At 44.9% G+C, this 21,950-nt stretch overlaps 1 long non-coding RNA gene across 1 annotated transcript; it reads left to right on the top strand.

The window, feature by feature from the left end:
* The first annotated feature begins 1,649 nt into the window (after positions 1 to 1,649).
* Positions 1,650 to 5,177, top strand: LOC138110225 (uncharacterized). Its single transcript, XR_011150829.1, has 3 exons — positions 1,650 to 1,734; positions 2,569 to 2,663; positions 3,245 to 5,177. It is a non-coding gene; the product is annotated as an uncharacterized lncRNA (long non-coding RNA).
* Positions 5,178 to 21,950: the final 16,773 nt, after the last annotated feature.

Consider the following 21,950-nt stretch of genomic DNA (forward strand, 5'->3'; position numbering starts at 1 on the left):
AGACATCCCCAGGGATGGCAGGAGTATTGGTAGCTCTTAGACAAACAACTGTAAGTACCTTCTATGTTCACTGGACACTGCAGGTTCTATGAAATCCCATTAAGACAAAGCCAGGAGGTTGACTTCCTGCAAAGAGCCTTAGAGATAGTTTAAAAAAATGAATTAAAAAAATTCCAAAAGATAATTCCTTCACTGTTAGATTTGTAACAGAAGCTCATCACATATATCAGATCCCTGGGTACATATGCAGATGTTTCAGCCATATGCAACAGCATATGGCATGTTTCTCACAATAACTAGTCTTTTTTCCCTGTGTCAGGCTATAAAAACAAACATGGAGTGTCTCAGCCAGCTTAGGACAGAGGGGGTGCCTCTGATGGCTTCATCTCCCCCTGTCAGGCCAACTGCCCACCAGCCAAACACTGGTTCAACTTCTCTTGCTCTCCAGTCCACTTTCCAGTTATCCTGGTACAAGTCAAGCTCTGCAGGTCACCTGAACCTGTACTGGTGGGTGGGGTTATTCCTCTCCAGGTACAAGACCTGCATTTCCTTTTGTTGAACTTAAGTTCTCTGCTCAGGTCCCTCTGAAGGGCTGCACAGCCCTCTGGGGTCTCAGCCACTCCTCTCAGCTTTGTGCTGTCAGCAAAGGTGCTGAGTAGACATCTACCCTTCATCCAAGTCATTGATGAACAAGTTAACACCAGGCACAGGACTGAACCTTGGGGGACACCACTAGTGACAGGCCCCCAACTAGACCCTGTGCCACTGATCACAACCCTCTGGGATCTGCCGTTCAGCCAGGTCTCATTCCATCTCACTGTCCACTCATCCTGAACACCAAGGGATTCTCCTTGCCTTCTTCCCACCTGGTGTGGGGTGGGTTTCTCCACCACAACAAGCTCAGCCATGTTGTTGGCAAAGAAAATTAGAAGTAGGCACCTTGTATCTTGGTCCAACAGCCTGGCATTGGATCACAGTATCTGGTGCCTCTGCTGGAAGATCAATAGCAGCAAATTAAGTGCTGCTTAAGCTCTACTGATCAATCGCCTCCCTGCCCCAGATGCTCCTGCAGTGGCAGAGGTTGGTTGCAAATACCATCTCACCTCCTTCCCTGGTGCCCTTTCACAGAAGTGCACATGTTGAGAGTCACCAGCTTAATGAGTCTCACCAAATGCCAGACATTTCTCCTGCCCGATTAGCGACGAGGTTCTGTGTTTGTGAAAGTTATTTGTAGGGCAAAGAGGTTTTTTTCTGGGTGCTGGAGGAAAAATTGCTAACTCAAATGGAATTCAGTACAAGCACTTGAGATTGAAAAGGTCATGGCTGTTAGAGCAGGCAAAATTTATTTCTTCTTGGTTATAACAGCCGCAAACAGGGAAGGAGAAGCTTGGCGGTTCCAGCCTGACTTGCAATGAAATAAAGACACCCACCTGCAGGATATGTTAAGCTAATAAGCAAAAAACCAGATCAGTGTGCTTGATGATATAGGATTACAGAGAGATGCTTCAAATAGTTACAAAATCCCCAAAACAGAGAAATTCGGAGCAGCTGCTGGGATAGGGAGGGGCTTCGTTCAGCATGATGCAAGTGGTGCACACATCACATATATCAGAGAGGATAGAGGACCTTAAAGTCAAAAGCCTCTATCAGGAGAGTTCCTGCTCTCTACAACAAAAACCCTGTTGTGACTTCACGAAGCTGCAACTGAAGGGTCTGGAACACAAGCCTGATGAGGTACAGCTGAGGGAGATGGGGGGCTCAGCCTGGAGAAAAAGAAGGCTCAGAGGGACCTTATTTCTTTATGCAACAGGAGGTTGTAGCCAGGTGATGGTTGGCCTCTTCTGATGCCTGAAGAGGCCTCCTAGAAACAGACTAGACAGGAGTAAGGGAATAGAAGTAGGTATTAATTTGAAAGGCCTTCAAAGGTAACCCCTGGGGAGCCAGAGGCTACTGCCAAGATGGATGACAGGTCATGAGTCCTTCACCCTTTTATAGGTTTGGTTCATTTGTATATCAGGGTTAATTCTCCAATTAAAACTTCAGTTTAATGATGTAATTCCCCTCAGCTTGCCTCCCTTTAGAGGCTCTTTGGTTTATACTTTTCTGGCCTAGGATGGTCTGGGTGTCCTTGAAGAGCAAGCCCAGAGAGGCTTTGTTACGTCTACCCAGCACGAGAGAGCAGAAATTAACATTCTACAAGAAACTTCAGAGTTACACACTAAGCAGTACAGGATTTGAAAAATATGGAAGTTAAAACCTAAGGCATCACTTCTCCCAAGTAACAAGCAATAGGACAAGAGGAAATGGCCTCAAGTTGTGCCATGGGAGATTTAGATTGGCTATAAGGAAAAATTTCTTCACCAAAAGGGTTGTCGAGCATTGGAACAGGCTTCCCAGGGCAGTGGTGGAGTCACTATCCCTGGAGGGATTTAAAAGACACACAAATGTGGCACTTGAGGACATGGATTAGTGGTGGGCTTGGTAGTGCTGGATCAATGGTTGGACTCAACAATTTCAAAGGTCTTTTCTGACCTAAATGATCATATGATTCTGAGCATATGGCTCCAGTCAGGTAATACTGGATGGCTTTGATGGATGTGCCAATCAAAAAGTGGATCCCTTTGAAACAAGATCCTTTCTGGATATTTTGCTTCCCAAACCAGGTATGGAATTTTACACTCTTCCCACCCTACAACACATGTTAAAATCCTGCCAACTATCCCGTGGTTTAGAGCTTCATTTCCTACTTGCTCTACGCAACTTGCAACATCAACATTTCTCTCAATACAAATACAGTCTGCCAACCCCTTAAACATAGAATTGTCATTTCCACTAGAAATATGAATGCAGCATAAGTGCAGCAGGAAAAAAACATGAATCTTTGAGAGTCTTAATCTTTGAAGTACTTTTTTTTTCACTGCGAAAAGGGGCACTTTATTCACAGACAACTTTCTTTCCTAAATGCCTGTCTGAAGCAGGAATTATTCAAATAATGTGACTTTCTGGAGAGACATGGCTATTTCAGGCCTCTGCTGGAAGTTTATTGAAGGAAATATTGGTGTTTACATGTAAGAGAGAATGTTTGTTTGTGAGGGAAAAGAAAATAATCAGATATGAAAGGATAAAACCTGTATATTTTCAGGTTCTACTTCTAAGTTCCTTGTCTAAATAAAGATTCTGCAGCTCTAAAGGAACATGATTGTGAGGTCCTGAACCTCTGCCCACTTTCTCTCTCTGACCCCAGCAGGAGAAGGAACTGTGGAGGACATGGAGCTGTGAACAGTACTCTGTTCATCTGAGAGCTAAGGAGGAACACACTTGGAAACTGGATATCTCCAGCTGGTTCCCAACCCATCCTACCCCTTCTACTTACAGGATTGAGCCTGGAAGGAGCACATCCTGCTTGGCTGAGCCTGACAGCTCCAGCCCTGTTTTCCGTGACTCTATTCAAGGGCCAATTCCTGCTCTGAGCACTTGTTGGAGTAATGGAGCTCTGTGAGTGCCAGCTCCAGGGCACACGCTGAGCTCGCAGGAGAAGCAGGGCTGCAATACTAACTCTGTGCCTGGTCTAAAAGGATCATTTTATTATTTAAACTATTTATTTTGTTTATGACCTAGAAGCTTAGCAGTTTACTGTGCCTCCTTCTATTAGGAAGCAGATAAAACCAATCCCCAAACCCACATATTTCACTTTTCTCCTGAGCTCCTCTTGGCAGCTCTACAGCTGCTGCCTTACTGAGCATATGTACTAGGGAAAATCAAGTTTATCTCCTTTTTTCTCCTCAAGAAAAATACCCTCCATTCCAGGCCCAAGGTCTGGCTACCTCGTGGGCGCCTAACTTGAGGCAGACCACCAAACCACTACCACCCTTCAGTGTGGGAGCCAGCATGCCATGGGAAAGAGCATAATGTGAAGGGCAAAAGAGGCTGACTGGCATCCAGGGAAAACATCCGTCCTCCAGAAGAGGATGATGGCAAATACAGCAACAGCTGGCGAGAACAGACCAATAAAAATGTGGTGTTAGGGGATGAGAGAGGAAAAGATGGATATAACAATCTGTGTTTTCACAAGTTTGGCAGCTGAACCACATATTTTGGAAAAGATAAAAATATATCCAGGCTTGAGATGTCTCGCTGGAGATCTTATACCTGATGGAGCAACAGCAAAGGACTCAGCTCCATGGACTCTTCTGAGCACAGTGACAGGACAAAATTGAAATACAGGCAAAAAGTAAAAGCATTTTGTTTATTTTTTTTTTACAGTAAGGGGAGTCAGACACAAGAAGGAGGTTGCCCAGAGAGGTTGTGGACTCTCTGTCCTTGGAGATACTCAAAGCACAAGCAGGCCTGGCACTAGACAGCCTGCTCTGGCTGGTTCTGCTGCCAGCAGGGCTGGACTGTCTGATCTCCAGAGGTGCCTGCTACCCCTGCTGTCCCATGATGATAAATTAGACAAGAATAGCCAGCCTAAGAACAACCTCTTGCCTGGTGTGCAGGTGCTGTACCACATTTTGTCAGAGTGTGGAGGGCACCCTTCACCTCTACTTAGACAAAGAATAAACTTAGTGAAGGACATTATTTGCATACTAAAAAAACCCTTCCACATCTTCTGGGCATACTTTGTTCTTCTCAGTGAGAGAGAGAAAGGCTTCAGAATAACCAGTGCAATCAGGGACCTGATTTCTTCAAACAAAACAGCTCAAATGAGTCATCCCATATTCCTGGCACAAACTGCTGCTAGCTCTTGGATGTTAAGTGAGATGGGCAGGATATACTAGGCAGTAGCCTGACTGTACATGAATTGAGAGCTTGATTTGATCATGCCAATTACTTTCAGAGATTAGCCTTTGCAAACACACTTTCTACAGCCAAATCTATCCCTAGCCCTGTTCAGGCACCCTTGTTCTCTCATGTTCTCTGTCACCTACCATCCTGCAGCAAAGCAACAAGCCCCTTCGCATGCTGAACTAATTCAGCTATACTCTCTCCTGTATTTTGGTTTCCACCTGTATCTCTTTGCAAAACTAGTGCACAGCTAGTGCAGAGCAGAACTCCTATTTGCTTTTTCATGCTGCTTGCTGTATATCAATAAACTGAACCCAGAGCACACAAGAGTGAAGTCTTCATTCCAGGCAGGACAGAGAGAGATAACACATTTCAGTGCTTACCATTAACCTTGGCACAATGTTGGTGTAATAATTTGTCATTCTTGAACAAGAATAAAACAAGTCAATGACCCCTGTTTGACTCCAAATTGTTTTCTACATTGTCAAAACACACAAATTTAGAAAGATAATTACCCCAATACCTCTGGGTGACAATCTCAAATTAAACTACAAGAACTCCATGGCCCATCTCTCTCTTTGCAGCTGAACTCACTCCAGATGCAGAAAGGCAGATAACCAGAAGGCTTTACAGGCCTTGTACCTCTGCCTCTCACTTCAGAGAGAAAGGGCCAAGTAGAGCCCCCATTCTCACAGGCAGGGTGGGTGTGCAAGCCCACAGAGCCTGGATAGGCCTTGGAGCAGATACAGCCTCCCCCAGCACTGCAGCAGCCCCTCCACAGAAATCAACCTGGCTGCCCTCTGACAGAGCAGGGAGAGCAAAGCTAAAAAGCAACCACCTGCTAAGGCCATCTCCCTTGGAAGACTGCTTCAGAGACACAGGCTTGCCCACCACAAGCACAACCACAGGGCCCTGAACTTTTCCTGTCTTACCTTCTACCTGAATTTAGAAGCAAACCTTGCCCTCACTCTATCTCTCTTGGCACCAGATGCTGCTGGCTGAGCTGATCCAGGGGAACCGGGCTGCTGTGGAATTGGGACAGCTTGCAGGGTCACAGGCACCCCAGCCAGGAACCCCTAAAGTGCCTCTATAAAAGGGCAGAACAGAGTAGCCCAAACAAACAATATACCCTGGAAAAGGCAACTACAGCCCAGCAAGCAGAGCTCACCATCCACAGAGCCACAAAGCTCTAGCTGTCCCTGCCTGAGTGGAGCTAATTTAACGAGGAGCAACTGGGGAATTGGCTGGGTCCCAATTAGGCTAATTTGGGCAGTGGTGTGAGTCATGGAGGCAGTGAGAAAGAGGCTGGCAACTTGAAGTCATTTGGGGACCTACCAGAGGTTATCACCGGTGTTGCAATTGAGCATTTGCTTGAAAATCTGTGTCTAACCAGTTCTCTGTCTTTCCCACAGGGATTTGGGCTGCCCAGTGAACCCAGCCCTCCCTCTGAGAACACAGCACAACACCTCTTACACCTCTGGCAGAACTTGCTTACTTGATCTTGCAGTGTCTTTCTATCGAGCAATCCCTCTTCAGTTGGTTTCTGCAATGGGTTTTCACTGAGTACTGTTCATTCAATCATCCTTTTATCAGTGAGAAAACATCACATGCTCTAGCATTGTCAAGTGTGGAACCCAACCTGCACACACTCTGTCACAGTGTGAGGGCAGGGCACTGTAAGCTGTGGATCCAGCTCAGCATGAACAAAGTTCCCACCTTCCTGTTTCCTACAGAGCCGTGCATCTCACCTGCTCTCAGAGCCCCAGCCTGACATGGTCTCTACTGAAAACTGCTGAAACTGCAGATGATAACCCTCCCATGGAACAGCTATCAGCCCAAAATCTGCACTTCTAGTCTGTCACCTGCTCACGTAGCCTGACCTGGAGCTCACAGATGTTCAGTGTAAGGGTACAGATTTAGTAAAAATATCTATTTCTCTTCATTTTTTCTATCATGATTATAGAATAACTAGAAAATAATCTAAATATGTTTTATTCTAGGTACAAGCCAGCAATTATTAATATAAGCAGGTATGATATGCTTTTCAAGGCAAAGCTGATTTTAATTCAGGTTTTTTCCAAATCTGGAAATTTATTTCATTTTTTCTGGATCCATGTGGAAACCAATGAGAAATAGTCCTTTCTATTTATGTTCCTTGATTCAGCTTATACTATTATATATTAATGTAGGTTGCTACTTAGCCAGGGCCAAGATTTAAGATGTTATTGTGCTCTCCTCAGGATGCTAATTCTTCCCTGAGTGCTCTTGCTGAGTACTGCACAAATCAGGTGGTTAATCACACATCAGGTAAAGGGTCTCAGAGCTCCTAAGGATGTAGCCACTTTTTTGTTGTTGTTCTTGTCATTCCTGTGCTTTTTTTTTATGGTTTAATGTAACATAGCAGAGTCGGGATGTGGCTTACTGCAGAGATAAACTGGGCAATTCACTGTTGGACATGCAGCTACAGGGAGAACTATTGAAAACCAACATAATTAACCAGTTGTAATCTCTGACATAAGATCTGAGACCAAAAGCCAATTCAGGATTTCAGAGGAGGAAGAAATATTTCTCTGACTAATATTAGGGCACAACACTGGTCTGGGCTCTGAAAACGTTTGAAGCCCTGTAAGATTTATATTCCAAAAGAACTATCTGCTTTCGAGTTTTGGAGCTGAAGAGGTCAAAAGGTGAGTCTGTCCCTCTGGTGAGCTGTGCTGGCAGGGGCAGGGATGAGGCAGAGGGGTGACTCCAGGTGCCGCTGGTGGCCAGCAGCTCACTGACCCTTCACATACTGCACCATGTTTTGTAGTCAGAACATCACTGACATCAGTATTTCCCTGCTAGCCTTAGATAAATAAATAAAACTGTACTTTGCATTAATTTTCTTTGGGGTTTTTTGGCATCTCTTAGCTCAATTTTTTGTTGTTGCTGTACAGTGAAATTTTCTGCTTTCTTTCAGTTGCCTTAAAATTTAATTTCTTAAATCAGGGAAATGTTTTTACTTCTCTGTTAAATAATCAGCTTTCTTTGAACTGTGAGACAATGCAAGAATGTCCTGTGGGGAACACCAAGAGAGGATAGATCAGATGAATGCAACAGGGTGCAGTTTTGGGATCTTTTTATGGGATTTGCCCACTGTCCTTATCTAATAAGTGAGAGACTGTAACTCCAGTGTCACAAGCAGTTGAGGGACCTTAATGTCACCCCCTGAAAGTGTTCAAAAAACATGTGGATATGGCACTTTAGGACATGGTTTAGTGGTGAACATTGTGGTGGCGCTGGATTGATGGTTGAACTTGATGAATTTAAAGCTCTTTTCCAACTTTAATGTATCTACGATTCTATGATTAGAAATGAGCTCCACTTGCTCCTCTAGTACTACCTACTGTAAATGCCTTTGTTTTATTATAGGCTCTAATTATCTGCTTTGGTTTCACCAGTTGCATTGTGATGAGTGAAGCAAATGTGTGATCATCATGTTCTAATAAGCTGCCAGCAATTTAGCCCTGATTAAAAAATGCCTGTGTTGCTAAACCAGGCTATCACTGAACAGTAGCTCCTTTAGCTCTCACAAACACAACCAGAAAGTGTCCAAACACAACTGCCCAGAGAGAGCACCTTACCCATGCAAGGATGTAAGGATGAGCATCACCCTCTTGCCCTAGAGCCAGGCATTTAAGCAGCTACTGAACTGCAAACAAAATCCATAATGGCTTTTAAAATGTTGCTCCAATTAGTGCTCAATTATCTGCCCTCCTCTGGGAGGTCAGCTCTCGTGTTTATTTAACTCATTCCTTTTGCAAGGCTATGAATGGGCTGGCAGTCTGAGGGTAGTGGGAATTTTGATTTGGGAAAGAGTGAGAGCTGAAGTACAAGCAGGAACCAGGGGTCCCTGGGAGGGGGTGTCTCTGTGGCCACCAATCCCCTGGAGGGACTGGGGGAAGCCCTGGAGGGACTGGGGGAAGCCCTGGCTGCCATATCCAGGCACCACAGGAAGGGTTGGGGAGAGGGAAATCTTCCTCTTGCTTTTGCATCTGTGAGCTGCCTTTTCTGAGAGCTATGCAGGGGAACCTCTCCCTCAGGCCAGGTGTTGGCCATGTCTCCTTCTGGAGGGTGTGGGAAGAGGGTCCTCATGGTTTGTACTCGTCCATTTGCCATTCTCACACCTCTGTGATCCTCAGCCAGACTCTTCCCCTCCTGGCACAACTGGGGCTGCTTTGATTCACAGCACAAGGCATCAGCTCAGCAGAGCTGCCCATGCCCTGGAGGACATTCTGTTTGAAGAATGTACTTGAGTTCACAACAGAACTGAAGGAGCTGAAATGCTGTATTAAGCTGCTTGTGTCTACCATCAATTCACATTAGATGTAGTCAAGCTATTGACTTAAAACCTCCATTCCCCTTTTATGAAAGAATGAAGCTGGAATTGGAAGAGGAAAAAGAAATCTGCATTTTCATGAGTCAGTGCCTGTGATTTTTCAGTGTGCAGATGAAAACTGAGAGGAATGCAGCGCAATAAACCAGGAGAGAAAACAGCCCAGTCGTGAAGTTGTCATCAGGAAAACAGGCAAAAGTTGTACAGCCTCTGCAAATCTGAGTGCTTCTCCAGTGAGATGCAATGAAAAACAACCCATGGAAAGACATCAAGGTGATGACACAGAATTAAAAATAAGTCTGAAATACTGAGCTAGCTGAGCAAAGAGACCTCAGTTGTTCCTGCTGTGAGTGTGTGGCCAGGACCCTCCTCTTGGCAGGGAGTCTGCCTGCTCTGGGTCTTTGGGATCCTCAGAGCTCTAAGAGGATGAAGTTTCCATGGGTGCTGGTAACTGAATCCTTATTCCACTTTTCTCCAGAGTGTGGGTGGGAAGTTTTGATAGTTGTGACAGCATCTGTGGTATTAATCTTTGGGAAGTTATCACCCTGTAGCATTTGCGAAGTCCACCAGAGCTACCCATTCACTTCAATAGATTACTCCTTAGTAAAGACCCTATAACCTGTATTCCTGTTTTATGTTGCACCTCTATTGATGTATCTAAAATGTGTGCAGAATAACTGCTATGGTTATTCCACATACCGATTAAAGAACTTTAAATTTGTTAAATACAAAACTAAAAAAGATTCCAAGAAGACCCCTGTGGAGATGTGTCTCTTAGCAAACTGAGGTGTGACTAAGATTTATTCAAATTGAATAAAGAAATAAAGTCAAGAAAGTAATCAAAAGCATATTTAGTGGACTCTCAGATGATTAACCAGTATGTTCACATAGCCAAACCTCTGTATCTGTCTTTTTACTGATTCATTAATTTCTCTTGGCATGAGCAAATTTACAAACATCTAGCTGACCTTGACATTTGAGAAAAGTGAATTCTGACAATTCCTTTATTTATATAATGAAAAACTTATTTTTCAGGAAGTAGTTTGAAATAGGGATTCAAATATTGTGCTTTTCCCCCCCTTGAACTGGAATTACAGAATGAAAGCATTGCTGTCCTCATACAGCACATACTGTACTACAGAAATGAAATTGCTGTGAATTAAAGGAACACTTAATGCAAGGGATTCAGATGGATTTCTTTCATTTACTTGCAATGACTTGTTAATTTAGAATGACTTCATTATGAAACTGCACAGTCAGACACAGCACCGAGTAAGGAACTCTGAAAGTGCATGAGTAACTTCTGTATACTTACAAGCAGGCTCAGAACTTCTCACCTGTGTCAATAGAAATGTTGATTGTACCCTGTGCTTGTGATTTACTGAAGTGGTATAATACTGGCTCTTTTCCTTGGCTAAATGACACTTGCTGCTGTTCAAGGTAATCTGTGCCTGTTACAACTAGATCCACTATTTGAGCTCTCTTTTTACCCACAGTGATGTAAAAAACACACCAGAAATTATGAACTTGAATTAAACCAATTTAATCCAGCCTTGCTCACCCCATTCTTGACAAACATCTTCTGCAAATGCTCAGCAGATGAAGCTTCATGAGAATGAATCCAAGCAAAAATCATGCTTGAATCTATCCCATATTCAATTTTTTCCTAGATCAAATCCTATGTCACAGAAAACAGAATATTGGGTAGCCTTGAGCAATGCTCAGTAACTTTCTTCAAACTTAGGACTTAATGCAGGGCAACCTCCCTACCAACAGAAGTGAGTTTTAAAGTATTTTGCAAAATTAAGACCTAAATCCCACAGCTGTTCAGTTTCTACTCACATCAGTTCACATCAGACCTATCTGATCATCATTCTTCAAATCATCTTGGATTAGTTATATTACTTTGATAATATAAAATTATCTTCTATTAGTTTCTCATAAATATAAATTGCATTAAAAAGCCAAACCCTTCATTTCACTTAAGGTTCCCCTGTGATAGAATTACGCTTCCCTATCTCATAATTTACAAAAAGTCCAGGCACTTATGAACAAGAAAATTAATAATTAAGGACATAATAAATCATATATGCCAACTTAATAAACACATTAAGAACTAGAAAGCACGTTTCATCTCAGTGTAACAACCCAATTAAAATTTCAAGGGCAGTTTATGGTTGAAGGTGGCATCATTTCTACTTCAATGTCTGAGTTACCCATGGCTGGGCAGCTGCATGGCCCCATCCAGCCTGGAGACTGGGGGGCTTTTTCCCCCTTGCCTCAAGGGGATGTTGAGAACATGTAGGTGATGTGCAGGGAGTGAGAGAGGGGAGTGGGGCTTGATCCCTTTTCTAGTGACAGCATCTCCCCCAAGGCCCTGTGGCAGTGTCCTCAGCTGCCATAGCCCTGAGCTGGCTGTAGGCGAGTCTTGGAGTGGGTTTGAGCACAGAGGGCCAAGCAAGGACAGAGCAGAGCAGGCTGGTTCAGGGCACAGAGTTCCTTGTTTCCCCTTTCAGAGACACAGAGCAGCTTTCCCAAGCAGTGTGAGATAAAAGGCTGCCTGGCAAGCATACAAAGGGTCTGGGACATTGTGAAGAGGAGAAGGAATATTGCATTAGAAAGGCTACCAGAAACTGTTTTGAATGTACTGCAGTCCCTCACAATGCTCATTGCTATTTTTGGACAAAAAATACATTTCAGACCCCTAGAAGCAAAAACAATGGCTAAAGAAGCTCCATTTTTTATTTGAGCTATTCCTAGAACTGGAAAAATATATAAACTTATCCAGACAAAGCTTTAAGAAATATCATTGACTAACACTTTTTAGGTTTAGCTGAGTTACACTTAATTAAGGCAGATGACTGGTCATTCCCTGAGAGCAGTGAAGCAGCAATATACAGAAGACCCCTCTGTTTTGAACACACCGTGTGAGTTACAGGATTGCAACAACACACTCACCCCAGAGGCAAACAAAACCACCTGTCTTGGGGTCACTTCATGGTGTGTATCCCATATTGCTGCTCTATGCCCAGAAATTAATTTTGTGCCTTTCTGTGCCTTTAAACTGAGCCTGAGAGGGGGGAGAGGAAAAAGCCCAGCAAACATTTCAAAGCAGTTGTTCAAGGACACAGATGCACGCTCCTCTGCGCTCTGCTGCTGCGGTAGGGAGCAGAGGAAGCGCCCTCCTTGCTTTCCAGCCAGCTTTGGGCTCCCTTTCTCCGGAGGGAGACAGAGAGTTGAGCTTTGTTTTCCTGGGACTTTGGGGTTTTTTTCCCTTCTTCTCTTCTGGACTGTTTCAACATCAGAACACATCAGGAGAATTTTCCACCAGGGCCCTGGAGGTGGGCCCACTACCCAGCTCCGAGGAGGAGGAGAGAGGCTACCTATGGAAGGACTCTGAAATTTTCCCAGGTTTTCTCTCCACAGCGAGAGGTTTTATTATTTAGCATTATTATCCTTTCCCTGTGTGTTTGTTAAATAAATAATTTTTATCTCTTTTACTTTCCTCTGAGGAAAATTTCCTTTTTTCCTGAACCTGGTGGGGGAGGGATGGTTGTAACCTGCCTTCTATCAGAGGTTATTTTCCTCCAATTTGTCCAAACTGGCACACCACCGCTGCACACTGTGACACCAACTCTGCTGCAATGAACTGCAAGGTCCCTCTACTCATCTGGCAGAGATTTGCACTTTAACAAGGTACTCAGGGCAGAAAGAGGTTCTCTCAGGCCAGTTTTGAATCCCTAACTGGGATTCATCCTTACGGGTGAGCCCTCATAGATACTGTCAAAGGCAGCTGCCATAAACATGGGTAAAAATAAGCTGAGTTTTTTCTCTCTGAGCCAAAAACATAGCTCCTGTTGGTCCCTGTGGGATCTGGGTCTGGAGGGCACAGCCAATATCTCTGTTCCAGTCTAATGTCCTGCAAGAAGGAAGAGAACAGAAGCTGTATGAAATCTCTACTGGCTCCTAAAGTTAGATGCATGCAGTAGACTTTTTTGTCACTGCCATAATACATTACAGACTACATTCTCCTTGCACTGATTAAGAGGATTTCTTTTTTAATTTATTACTTTTGGACAGTTTCATTTTGCTGTAACAAATCACTCCAAGGCAGGCATGGTAAGGACGATCTGCTGGGTAATTTCTGCCTTTCTCAGGAGTATTTGGGACAGATTTGAACAAGAGTTTCCAGTTTAGCACAATCAAGCATTCAGACCAAATTTAAAGATGAATCGCTTTGATATCACACTTAAGCCTTTTGAAGAAAGCTCGCTAAAAAGATTGACTGATGTGATCATACCTAGGCAACAGCACTGTGTTCCACTTAGCAGTACAGGTACAGTTCCAGTAGACACAAGAAGGAATAGAAAATTAAATTTATGGGATAAACCTTGCTTTGCTACCTCAGTTCTCACCATGACAACCCTCCTGGTCTCCACCCCAAGCCCCCTTTGGAAAGGAACCTGGGCCATACATGTGTGCCAGGGTGTGCTCCCCATTTCAGAAGCATTATTTTGGAAACCCAACCAAAAAAAACCCAAAGAAAGCCAAATGGGAACCCCACTCGATTGCACAGGACAGCCATCCTCAACAGAATCTCCCCTTACACAGTCATCTCTCAGAAGCTCTTTTCATAAGCAGATGGAAAATGAGAAAGCTAGACAAGTGCAGCTTTGACAGCACAAGAGCTTATTAGAAATGATGAGGAAGTTACAAAGAAAACCACCTTATTAAAAAGAAAGGACAAGTCCTTTTGGGAGCCTGGCACCGCTCCTAATTCATCAGCACATTTCCTCTTTCTAAAGCAAAGCTACCCCAGCACTCCTCAATGAGACACAGTGAGCAGCAATGGCAAAGGTCTGCTGGATTCATTGCCTGAAGGTAGGGAATGAGTCCCTCATCCTGAGGCTGGCACAGCATGGGCCATTATGTGAATGAATCTCTGGGTAAACTGCAGTCTGACCTAGAAAACACCTGCTCAAGGGACCACGACAGCAGCAAAGAGGTGGCAGGAGGGATGGGAAGATCACCGTGTCCTGTCCTCACTGTGTGTGGCTGGAGCAGCACCGAGTCCAACCACTCACACAGTGCTGCAGACCCAGCAGCAGAAATGGGAGCATAAATAGCATCATGGCAGGCTGGAGGAAAAGTGCATACACTGTCTGATACTTCCCCAGAGACAGGCTGTGACCAGCTTGGATTACTAACATCATCTCCAGAACATTTTTGAAATGAGTCAAAGCAACCTTACATGGTTTCTGGGCAGGGTGAGAATCAGGATGCTTCCTCTGCACCCGAGGCCAAGCCTGTCTATGCCTGGCTGCTGATCCCCACCTCCTACTACCCCTCCATGCCTGGGATGCCTACATTGCTGATGGCAATCCTCAAACTTTCCAAAATGAGACCCAGCCAAGCACATTTCCACTGCCTGGCCACCAGTGAGGGCTCACTCTTCAGCCTTCACGGTGCCAAAATCCAACAATCCTGCCAAGCAATTTCTCACTTCCCAGAAATTTCAAAGCACTTTAATTAAATTCTGCAAAAAAATTGCCTTGGAAATCCCTTCTGGTACCCTTGAACAGGATCAGTTTTGAAAGGCTGCTATTTTATCTCCTCATTTGCCTGCATTTTTCTAGCTCGAGCTGGACACCCTCATTCCATATCTTCTCCCAGCCAAGGTCACACAGCCCAACGATTTAGCAGGGCTCTTGCTTACTGCTGCTGGTGCTGTAACACCTCAACCATTTCATCAGCTGCTTTTCAATAACTTTTATCTTTTCCCCCTAAGTCTACACTGGGTTTTATTATTTCTTTCTAGTCTCATAAGCTGCTGCAGGTTAAATACCTTCCCCTCAGAATCAGGCTGTAGATCACAGAGCAGAGTTACCAGCAGTTATCAGATGACGCATTTGATCAGCTGAACGCTGCTCTAACATATGCTTTCTGACAGATTAGCCACCCATAAATTTTAATCACTCGGATTACAGTTGTGCCAAGTTGGCCTTGAGCTGTGGCTGCGCCCTGGGAAGGGACATCTTAAAGCAGTGTTTGAATGGTGTGCACGTTTCAGGAGGGCCGTTTGGAGACACGGGAATTACAGCCTCTACCTAAACTCAAAGAAGTCCTTTCCCAGATAGAAAGGGGAGGGGTAGGGAGAGGGTTTGCCAAAATGCAGATGAACAGCATGTGATGCAAGCAAGCTCAGCACAAAGTCCTGCTGTGCCAAATGGTACGCACCAGCAAAGGCACTGAGACTTTAGTCCCATCCAGCCACAAGCTTCAAGCCTGTTCCAAAACTAATTTACAGCTTTTAATCTCCATTTCATTCAGTCCTTGCCTCAACCATTGCAGTAATTTAACACGTTGGGTTTTTTAAAACAATGAATCATACATTCCAATTAAAGGATATTTGGGATTGCTCCAGGACCTTCTGTTGGGTGTTGCTCAGGTGAGGAATCTCTGTCAACACCAGAACAACACTGATCCTTTAAGCCCCAGAACCCAGCAGCTGGGTCCCTGCCCAGGTACCAGGACCTGACCTTTCCATAGGAGCACTGCCAACAGGATCCTGAGAAGATCCGTAGGTGTAGGCTGTGCAAATATTTCCAGCCCCTGTGCAGCTGCCAGAAGCAGCATTACTCACCCTCTGGTTAAATTACGATATTGTTTTACCTCACAGTACTGTTTGAGAGCTCACAGGAACCTTTGGCAGATGGCCACTTTGCATTTCTTCAGTGTCCTAAACATGAAATCCATCTGTTTGCTCTTGCTTCAGGCATAATCTCAGCAGTTTTAATCTCCGTTCCTCTCTCTGGCATTTACATACACACACTTTCAAAAAACATTAGAGCTTAGTCTTAGGACATTATATTCAGAGCTTTCAAGTCAGTAGGAAGAACTGTAACTTCAAGAATATAGAGACCAGTAAAGCTGTAAGGAGCCTACATCACATTATTAACTGCTACATAAACCTTACATTGCTCTCAAGTTAACTGAAAGCATCCTAAAACCTGGTGGGTGTCCTTTATGAAGTTTGCTCTGTCATTTACTAACTGTGCCACAGCCAACTGGATTACTGGGCCTTTCCCAGCCCTCTGCCAGGGAAAACCTCCGGGCAAGGGAAAGCAAAGCAATGGGATGTTTGGTAGCACAGCAGGAGATATCCAGGAGCAGTGCTGGGACAAGAAGGCTCCCAGGACATCCCCTGGGACATCTTGAAGTCGGCCCTCAGATCAAGAGGTTGATCTTTCTTCATTTGAGCTGCAGAGAGGCAATTTCCAGACTTCAGAGTAACTGTTGGTGAGTCATTAGTCAAGTCCATAAAATGCCGGAATGCCCCAAATCTTCTTCAACAACAAAGTGCAAAAGTAAGCCCATTTCTGCAAAACAATTGTGAGCGATCTGTATCTCGCTTCTCTCTCCGTGTACTCAGTCCAAGGGAAAAGGTTCCCTATGTGGCAATCCTACCACAGTATTTCTTGGTTTAGGATGTATAACAAATTTCTAGTGCAGATGTGGCTTAAAGAAGATTCAAGGAGTCACAAGAAAAACATGCTCACAAGGCAAGGGAGGGCAGAAACAGGAGCAGATCACCAGGTGCTCGTGTCCTGTGACATCTGGATGAGAGGGCTCACCAAGAAGGGCTCTGGCCTGGTGCTGTGATGCTGCCCATGGTTGTGGGCACCAACAGGACTCCAGTTGTGCCAGGGGGATCCTGGACCAAATACAATGGAGGTGCCTAAAGGTTATACCAGTTCATGTGACCTCTTGCTGGGTTGGAAGCTCAGTTTCAGAAAGTATGTTCTGGGTTTGTTGAAGCATTCCCTGCAACGTAGTAGAGGCGTTCACCTCTTCTGCTGGCCCCCTGCAGATGCTGTATAACCTGCTGAGCAGCAGCTGCTTGTAAGCACACTGTGTCAGTCACAGACCTACGGGCCCTCCTGCATTGCTGGCAAGAGGCTGCTGTGGCAGGGGAGTGACAGGCTGCTTGCTTTCTGCAGCATTTCAGTTCAGTTCTGGTATCAGGCACCAAACCAAGGTGGCTCCAGCCTTGCAACCACACTGGGACTGACTACCAGCTGCACAGGTGGACTTCAAGGAAATGCAAAAATGTGGCCCTATAGAGATTACATGCTACTTTCCATATTTAACTTATTAGGAAAACAGGATGAGGCAAGACAAGGGGTTGCCAGATGTAAACCTGTGGCTTTCCTCATCTGGGCCTGTTATTTTGATTCATGCCATGGCCCTGCCTTGGTCAGTTCCTGATGTGGCTCATTCTCAGCCTCTGCCCTTCCCCACAGCTCACCCACACTCGGCCCATCACTCACTGTGTCAGTCTACATACCACAAGGCTTAAATCATTAATAAAGTCAAATTCTCCTAAGAGTCTGCCTGCAAGTGATGAGCAGAGAGGCCCTGGGAAGTGGCAGTCCTTTCAGGAGTTGCTTGTACTTTGTGTGAAGCAGATCCAAACCAGAGGAAGACTTAAATTCAGACCTTCTGTGCCCCAGAGACACCAGAGTTACCAGCCAGCATGGGACAGTGTCACTGTGTCTCCTGCTCTTCCCTCTACCCCTCCACTATTTGATTTGGAGGAAAAAGCATTTTCTAAGAGAGAGAGAGTATGGAGATGCTGGTTTAGCAGAGTTCCTGTGCTCTGGCAGGGAGCCTATATCTGCACACCCTTCTTGTGGATTTTTACCAGGGCTGAGTGGAAAAGAGTTTTCCAGTCATATTGCATTTGAGACTTTGAAAATGTTCTATATTCCAGCACCAAAGACAATCAAAAACTTCTGGGAACTGAAATGTCAAAAATCCTCTTGAAGCCTGGGACTGATTCATTCAAACTGGAGCCCTAAAAAAATTATTGAACATTTTGACTTTGACCTTGAAAGTATTCTTTTTTTTTACTCCAAAAGTCAAAACATTATTATTTCCAGTGTTTCAGAACAACTCTTTTTAATTTAAAGAGCTGCCATTTTCCCCACCCACTGTCCCAACATTTGAATGATAAAGAAATTTAGGAAATGCCAATAATCCAAATAGCTCACAAGCTTTATTTTTAGTTTGCAGAGATTAAACATCCTTCACATTAATGATTGTTCTACGTTTTACTTCAGTTCATACATTTTCCTCACTTAGTGAATAACAGACCTCTCAGAAATCAACACAGCTTGTTAGGAAAAAGACAAAATGCCTATTAAATTATCAAGTGCATTTCTCATCAGAGTGCAGCCATCGTTCTCTGCAAAGAAGCACTATAGCTTAATTGACTTCCTAGAAAAAGCAGTGTTTAGGCAGATGGTACTGAGAATCATCTGAGTGTTAGTCTTTAAATTGCCTTGGTTAAGTGGTGGGGACATTTGGGAAACATGAGAAGGGCAGAGTGGGCACTGCAGCTTGGGACACACGTCCCCCTCTGGCCTCTGCAGGAGGCATTGGCACCACACCTGGATGGCCCTGGCAAAGCCCCCTAAAAGCAGCTGGCTGGCAGGTCAGTGGTTTGATCAGTGAGTGTCAGGGAGGCTTTGTGCCTGGGCTCAGTGCCCACAGTGTGGCACACAGCTGGGCAAAGAGCAGGGACTGCTGGGTGTGATGCAGGGGCAGCCAAGTCTTTGCTTAAAAATGGTTAGTGAACATTTTCAGGAAAAGAAAAACAATCCTGAAAAAAAAAAACAACCCAAAACTTCCATTCATCTATGAAATAAAAAATCTATGAAAATAGATTCCTAAGGGTCCAAGGTGGTATGGAGCAGAAAAGCTGTAACTGAGGCAGATGAGCATCCCTGAGTACCTGCATGCCCAGCTTGGAGCAGGGCACTCAGAAGTTTGGATGTTAGTGCAGAGACAAAGTGTCCCCTTGAGGAGCCTGTGTGTCCCTCTGTCACTGTGCAGAAGTAGGCTGAAGCATTTCCCAATAAAAGACAAGCTCTTTACTGCTTGTTCATCTGAAAACTGAAGATGCTGCAGAGGTAAATTAAGCTTCAAGGCAGTAGAGTTAAAATAGAAATCCTATTACTGAACTTTCTAAGGCCCATCCCTAAAGTGAATATCAATACTCTGCTCATTAACAGGCTTCTGTGGAAACAAAGCCCATTTGCTTCAATTCTTCTGAATTTCATCCTCATTATTTTGGTTCTGCCTTCAAATTATATATTAAGTAGAAAAAAAAATAAATCCTGAGTAGTTTAAGCTTGTGACCTTTGGAGAAGTGCTGATATTGGTGATCATCTCCAGAACTTTTTCCTATCATCAAAAAAAATGGAAAATGTTCCTTCAAGTTACAAATCTATTAAGAAGCTTTTCAGAACATGGAAGATCCCTAAGTATAAATTATTTAGACTTAGTCCTGCTGGGAAATTGAGCAGTAGAATCAATGTCAAGCACAGAGGAACAGGAATATTTTAGGATCACGGGCCACCCTGCCCTTTTTCTGCCGTGTTTCACTGCTGAAGCTGTCAGAAGAGCCTGTCAAAGAGCTAAGCACATTGCTTAGGACTGTCTCCCTGCAAAGCAGAGAGGAAATCCTGTAAATGGGATTTCAAGAGCCATTGGAGTCAAGACTGCAGCTGCTGAAACATTTTTCTGGCAACATGACAGCTTCAGTGAGCATCAGGAGATGCGCCCAGCCAGCACAGGAGCTTAAGCTGGGAGCTGGTAATGGAGGCCTGGCTACTGGGACAAGACAACCGGTTGCTCATCTGGTTGCCAAACCACCCAAGGGCTTTTATGATGTGCCAAACAAAGCTTTTAGAGCAGCCCAGGGAGCAAAACGGAAAGGAACCTGGAAATTACGTCAAAAAATCTTCCTTCCCAATGCAATCCACAGCAGCTCTGGCTACTCTAAAACAAGTCTGCTCAGATAAAAGCCACGTGTGCCTTTGCAGTACAAAAGCTCAGCCTACCTGGTTTGCAAGCTAAGGGCCCAGGCACAAATTTTCTTCAGAATGGATGTGCCCTAAGTGTTAATATCTGGGAAAACCCAGGGCATTGCAGCCAGGTCTTGTGAGTCGATACCAAGGTGGAGGAACAGCAGGGGCAACACAAGGCTGCCCTTGCTGGAGCAGCAACCAGCTGGGTCCCACTGGGCTCTGCTGGGATGGAGGGAACAGGACTGGTGCCACACATCCTGCCCCGCAGGGGGAGCGTGCACCACGTCAGGGAAGCAGTGCAGAAGTTGCCACCATTTAAAAGCCTCCCTCCCTCTGTAAATCTGCCTGGGCTGTGGTGGAACACCAGAGGTGTTAAAGAGTAGCACAAAAGATTTGTGACACCTTCCTCTTAAGCTAGCTTTGCCCTGTCTACTGAGGATGCTTGCAGAGTGCCCATCCTTGTCAGTGATCATGGGCTCTGGGATGGAGATTGCAAGGACCTGAAATCCAGGCTGCTTTCCTCATCCCAACCCCAGCAGGTAACATTTGCCAAACAGGGCTTTCCTCAAAGAGGAGCTCTCCCCATCTGTGACAGCAGTAACAAAACACAGGAGGAGCACCATCTGTTCATCTAATGGGTACCAGTGGTATCAATCCTCACCACAGCAGTTACAGACTTTAATAAATACATAGAACTCATTTTTTTCCAAATACAGGGAATTGGCCTAACCACAGAATTGCTATTCCAGCAGGGTTTATTGTGATTTGTATTGCACCAACAGCCTGCTTTTGTAACAAACACCCCAGGCTGTACTGAGTTCTGTAACAAATCCTTAGTGCTCAGACGCCCATTCCTTGCTCTGTGCCCAGGGAAAGTGGGAGTGTGAGATATGGTGGAGGTGGCTTCTGCCCCAAGCATCCTCAGCAGCAGCCTGGAGAGGAGACAGCTCTCTCCAGAACCTTTCCCCTATGGCTTTATAGGCACAGGCTGGGGCTCACAGGCACATCATGTATCCTTTGCCCTGCATGCACAGCCTTCTCCAGCACCACCTTCTTTCTTTGACCCCAGCACTCCCATCACAGAGAATTTGGATTGTCTTCTTGTTTTAGAAATGTCACAAATGCCATAAGGACTGTAGATATTTCAGAGTAGAGAAAAATACATCCTAAGCTGACAGGGATCTCAGCATTCAGCCTCACTGGCCAGCCAGGAAGCAGAACAAGTGGCCTTGTTGCTCTCTGAAGTCTCTACTCACTGATTTTGGACTCCCTGGAGTTGGTTGTAAGACAAGCACTGTTTTAGTGGAACTTTTCCTGGCAACAGTGATTTGCCCTAAGCAGGGATGTGGGATTAATAACCTTGCCTTGCTTCCTGAAAGGAAGAAAGAAACTGGAGGTGGGTTTGGGTGGCATGGAGAACATCAGGCAGGTTGAGAATGTCACCTCCAAGCACTCCATAGTTTGGAGCAAGTGTGGAGCATTACTGAAAGGAAATTTGGGTCCCAGCACCCAAAGCCAGGAGCCACGGGACCAGCTGTGCCTTCAGATACTTCTATTTTCCTTGCTTTGCTAACAGATGGTACCTTAGGCTCTTGAAATAAATAACATTTTGTTGCCTAAGCTACGAATGCTGGCATGAGCTTTCAGATAAAAAGAAAATACCCATGTATGGGGCTGTGTTATGAGGATGCTTTTAAAATTGCTGGAATTACCAGGAAAAGGGAGGGCTCTAAGTGTTCCCATTCCACTGACAGTAGCAGGGATTGCTGGATTGGGCTCTCTCATCTGACAAATGCTGAGCAGGGTTCCATGAGCACCTGGGGCTGTACCCACCAGCCTGTTCACTAATGACAGAGCCACCAGATCAGTGTGTGGGCACTGCCTCATTGCTGTTTTAGTCAATAAAACCTACTCGG

Source organism: Aphelocoma coerulescens, chromosome 4A, assembly GCF_041296385.1.
Source record: "Aphelocoma coerulescens isolate FSJ_1873_10779 chromosome 4A, UR_Acoe_1.0, whole genome shotgun sequence".
Taxonomy (NCBI): domain Eukaryota; kingdom Metazoa; phylum Chordata; class Aves; order Passeriformes; family Corvidae; genus Aphelocoma; species Aphelocoma coerulescens.